Raw genomic sequence first — 6,000 nt, forward strand, 5'->3', positions numbered from 1 at the left:
ACAGAAACACAAACACAGATAGAGGTACAAATAGTCACACACACACATACACAAACAGACACACACACAAATACACAAACACAGACACCGATAGATACATAAACAGATGCACACAGATAGACATAAACAGACACACAGACAGATACACAAATAGACAAGCACATATATTGATACATACACATACACAGATTAAATGCACACAGATACATAAACACACATGCGCACAGATAGATAGATACACAAACAGACACAAACAGATAAATACATAAACAAACTCACAGTTAAATACACAAACAGACACACAAACAGATAAATATGTAAACAGACACACAGATGTACATAAACAGACATACAGACACTCAGATAGACACACAAACAGACACATGGACAGACACACAGATAGATACACAAACAGACACACACAGATAGACACATGGACAGACACACAGATAGATACACAAACCATACACAGACAGATAGGCACACAGAAATAGATGCGGAAACAGTCGCATACATAGACAGATAGATACATAAACAGACAGACACACATAGATAGATGCCCAAACAGACACACAAAAATAGACAGACAGACACACACGTAGATAGATACACAAACAGTCTCACACACAGACAGACACACAGATACATAATACACAAACAGACACATACACAGATACACTGCCAAATCTACACCAACTCACAGATACACACATACACACATACAGCACACACATAAACATGACAGACACACAAACATAAGAACATAGGACTGATGGTAGACCATTCAGTCTTGGAGCCTGCTCTGCCATTCAATAAGATCATGGCTGATCTAGGTGTGGTCTCAACTCCACTTTGCCATCTGCTCCACATAACCCTTGATTCCTTTGTTTATCAAAAACCTGTCTAACTCTGCCTTCACTGCGTTCTAAGGAACATAATTTCATATTGAAAGAAACACAGACAAGCAGGCATACAAACTCACACAGCCACACCAACAACTTATATTCTTATCATGCCTTTAATATGATGAAACGTCCAAGGCGTTTCACAGGAACGTTATAAAAAAAATTATGGCAACTAGCCACAAAGGGAGATATTAGGTCAGACGACCAAAAGCTTGGTCAAATAAGGGAAAAGTTTTAAGAAGTGTCTTGCAGGAGGAAAGCGAGGGGGAGGGAGGAAATTCCAGAGTTTGGGCCAAGATAACTGACAGAAACATTCATAAAAACACACACACACACAAATGCAGGCTCACACAGACATGCGCAGACCCACAAACTTTGATTTGATTTGATTTATTATTGCCACATGTATAAACATACAGTGAAAAGTATTGTTTTTTGCGCACTATACAGACAAGGCACACCATTCATAGAGACCATTCGGCACAGACAAGAAGGGCCAAAAGGCCTGTTTCTGAGCTGTAATTTTCTATGGTTCTAAGGAAAGGAGAGAGTGCAGAATACAGTGTTGCAATCAGAGCTTCCCAATGGAAGAAGATGGAAGAGAGTATGTCCGGGTGTGGGAGTCCTTGATAATGATGACTGCTTTTCCGAGGCAGCAGGAAGTGTAGACAGTGTCAATGGATGGAAGGCTGGTTTGCGTGATGGACTGGGCTTCATTCACGACCCTTTGTAGTTTCTTGCAGTCTTGGGCAGAGCAGGAGCCGTACCAAACTGTGATACAATGAGAAAGAATGTTTTCTATGGTACATCTGTAAAAGTTGGCGAGAGTCGTAGCTGACATGACAAATTTCCATAATCTTCTGAGAAAGTAGAGGCATCGGTGGGCTTTCTTAACTATAGTGTTGGCATGGGGGGGACCAGGACAGGTTGTTGGTGATCTAAACATTTAAAACCTTGAAGTTCTCGATCATTTCTACTTCATCCCCATTGAGTTAGGGGCATGTTCTCCACTACGCTTCCTGAAGTCAATTAATATCTCCTTCATTTTGTTGACAAAACCTGCATAGACCCACACAGATATACACAAAGACGCATGTATGAACACACACAACCACATGCACAGACATACAAATACACAGGAACTGACCTATACACAGATACAGACACAGACACGCATAAAGCAACACAGGCTCACACCCACAAACAAGCACACACACACACACAGGGAGGAATTTAGCAGGTGATAGGGCTCTCATCTGCCAGCTGGACACCTAGTGAGAATTCCACATTGACTCCTTTGAGGAAGTCTGTCATATTAATTGCCAATCAGGCACTTAGTAGGCCAGCAGCAGGCCTTGTTTTCCCAGGATCAAGGATCCCAGAGCGGAAATCTTGGCCCCAGCCACAAGAGCTCTGACAGTCAGTCAGAGGCTAGACACTATCCATTGCTTCACAGTCCCAGCGGGAGTGATGACAGCTGCTGGCAATGCACAGACCAGAAGCCCAAGATCAGCGAGGGACCCAGACCGTAGGTGAGTGAGAGTGGAATGGCAGTCACAGGGTGAGGGTTGTGTGAGAGGGGAGAGGAGCATAGCATCAAGGAGAAAGGGGTTAGCTTTCAATGGCTGCTTTCCTTCCTGACATTAGTTCCCTCAGTCAGGTACTGTCAACAAGGATCCCCCCCCATCCACCTACCCTCCCCAGCAACCCGCAAACAAGGTCTTTGCCTTTGAACTCCCTGCATGGAGTGTCTGTCACTTGCTGCTGGTTCAATGCTAGATTTAATTGCCCACGTAAGGTCCTAAATTGGCATCAGGAAAGGAAAGCTGTCCATGAGCCTTCCCGACTTAATCGGAGCAGTGGCGGAATGTGGTGTGATTCCCAGCTGGCACCATCCCACCTGACTAAATTCCCTCCAACCGCAGGGGAGGATATTAAATACCCCCCAGAAACACCAAAGCACTGAGAAAGCAATAACTCCAATTATCATTGTCTCTTGCAATGACCAGGAGGGTAGATTACAAAAAAAATAAAGTTTGACCTTTTCTTGTCTCACGGTTCCTATTTCACGCATTGCTGGTAAATGACCATCTGCTTGGCCCAATGAGACAATGGCTTGCAGGGCTATCTAAAACCAAGAGAGAAAAATATGATCCCTCCTATTTCCACCAGACAGAGTTTGTCAGCATTCATCAATAATGCTTTGGATCATTGTAGATTAGGTACCAAAATTCCACTGCCAGTCACTTTGGATTCACTGCAGACCTGAAGACATTCTGACAAGGACTTTATGGCCTCACTCATCCTGAAACCATCAAATCCCACCCAAGGTCAATGGATCTTTCCATGGTTCGCCCTTCACCCGCTCCGATTCCCGTGGCGTGCGGGCTGGTAAAATCCCGGCTTCTCTATCTCCTTGCTAATGACGGACAGTCATTATCAACATGCAAGAAAGACTGAATTGCCCTTTGCCCCTTCTTTGTGTGGTCCTGAGAGACAGGGGCTACATTAAATTTGAAAACCTTTGGGACCCCACCCCAGTTACTGGTACAACTCCACAACTGGAAGGAGTAACATCATTATTCTTCAAATCAATAGCTTTGAGATCCCTTCCTAGGTTCTGTAGCATCACAATCCCACATCAGGGAGAATTCGCCATCATAGACTATGTTTAACCTCTCGTACAGGACAGTACACAGAACCTATGTTTCCTCCAAATATACAATACAGTATGATTCGTAAAAAGGTCAAGGGAATATTTTATTCAGTACTTTACACAATGGTTAGCACTGCTGCCTCACAGCACCAGGAACCCGGGTTTCATTCCGGCCTCAGGTCATTGCCTGTGTTGGTTTGCATGTTCTCCCCGTGACTGCGTGTCCCGGGTGTTCCGGTTTCCTCTCACACTCTAATCAGCCTAACGCGCACATCATTGAAGTTAAAGTTTATTTATTTGCCACAGGTAAGGCTTATATTAACACTGCAATGAAGTTACTGTGAAATTCCCCTAGTCGCCACACTCCGACACCTGTTAGGGTCAATGCACCTAACCAGCATGTGTTTCAGACTGTGGGAGGAAACCGGAGCACCCAGAGGAAACCACGCAGACACGGGGAGAACGTGCAAACTCCACACAGACAGTGACCCAAGCCGGGAATCGAACGCGGGTCCCTGGCGCTGTGAGGCAACAGTGCTAACCATGCCACCCCATTGGCCATACTAACTTGCTCCTCAGTGTCAGGTGGACTAGGAGGGAAATATGTGGGGTTATGGGGATAGGACCTGGGTGGGATTGATGTTGGTGCAGGCTTGATGGGCCAAATGGCCTCCTTCTGCACTATAGATTCTGTAGTTATGGTACAAACGGACATATGAGACATAAAGGTGGGGGGGGGGGGGTGGCAGGGTGCGGGGGGTGGTGGAGAGAGACAGAGGACAATGTTGTCTCTCTGATTTGGAAAGTGGTCATTTCAGTATGTCTCTCATTCATCTTCAATTGAGGCCTGAAATTGCACATTCAAGATGGATGTCCAAGATTTGACCATGCGCTTCCAGAGTTTGAAGCTTCATCATAATTCCTACTTGAGACTTTAGGCCAAAACCTTCTGAAATTTGATGAAAGCAATTTGATGACTACCCCCGAGTCATCCAATATCAAATGAAGTTACCTGTCCTGACCAGAGTTTGATCCAGCTGGTTACTTCCTGATTACTATGATTTACAATTATTCAGTAGTTCCATTATTGCTGCATCATATAATGGCCGGATGGAAGAAGATGCATTCGATGAACTTTGGGTCATTTTTTAATCGAATAATTCCTATCTTATACAGCACTGGTACCTCTTAAGGTCCCTCTTCAGGGTGTTTCTCGTGTCACACGCAATATATGCAACAGCTACAGACAGTGGGGCAGGTGGGTTATGTGACATAGTCACCTCGTGCTGTCACTGGGAAGCAACTACGTTGCTTGCCAGGGTCACATCACTGGAACCCCACCCCTCCATCCCCCGCTGAGTCCAGAGGAATGGGGTGGACATAGAATTGTTCCAACGTATCAAAAATGGTTTGAAACCACAGATTCTGGACTCACCGTGGTGGAAGTCATGCCCCTGTCTACATCAATGGAAACGAAGTAGAAATGATCAAAAGCTTCAACTTTTTAGGTGTCTAGATCACCAACAACCTGTCCTGGTCCCTCCATGCCGATGCTATAATTAAGAAAGCCCACCATTGTCTCTACTTTCTCAGGAGGCGAAGGAAATTTGTCAGCTATGATGTTCAACAACTTCTATAGATGCACCATAGAACGCATTCTTTCTGGTTGTATCACAGCTTGGTACGGATACTGCTCTGTCCAAGATCGCAAGAAACTACAAAGGGTCGTGAATGAAGCCCAATCCATCACTCAAGCCAGCCTCCCACCCTTTGACACTGTCTACACTTCCCGCTGCCTTGGAAAAGCAGCCAGCATAATCAAGGACCCCACACACCCCAGACATACTCTCTTCCACCATCTTCCGTTGGGAAAAAGATACAAAAGTCTGAGGTCACGTACCAACTGACTCAAGAACAGCTTCTTCCCTGCTGCCATTAGATCTTTGAATGGACCTACCTCACATTAACTTGGTCTTTCTCTACACCCTAGCTATGACTGTAACACTACATTCTGCACTCTCTCCTTTCCTTCTCTATGAACGGTGTGCTTTGTCTGTATAGCTCGCAAGAAACAATATTTTTCACTTTATGCTAATATATGTGACAATAAAAAATCAAATCAAATCAAATCAACTCGACACTGACCCTCCTCATTGAGCGAGAGTTGTAGATGGTTAGTCTTGCCTTGGAGGTTGAAGGTCAGCACATATTCACTCCTCCGCGTCTCATTCTTGCAAACTTTGAATGGAGACTACCCTAAGTTTTAAAATGATGTAAATAAAATCGTGACAGTGCAACGTTTAAATTTTTTGATAAAAACAATAGTCACATCAGGTTCGGATCTGTGTAGCAGGCTCTGACCACATTGAAATTTTAACTGTTCACTTAACTTCCTCTTAAATATTTTCAAATCTGTTCTGGATATCATTGGAATATCAG

The sequence above is a fragment of the Mustelus asterias genome, chromosome 1, assembly GCF_964213995.1.
Source record: "Mustelus asterias chromosome 1, sMusAst1.hap1.1, whole genome shotgun sequence".
NCBI classification, from domain to species: Eukaryota; Metazoa; Chordata; class Chondrichthyes; order Carcharhiniformes; family Triakidae; genus Mustelus; species Mustelus asterias.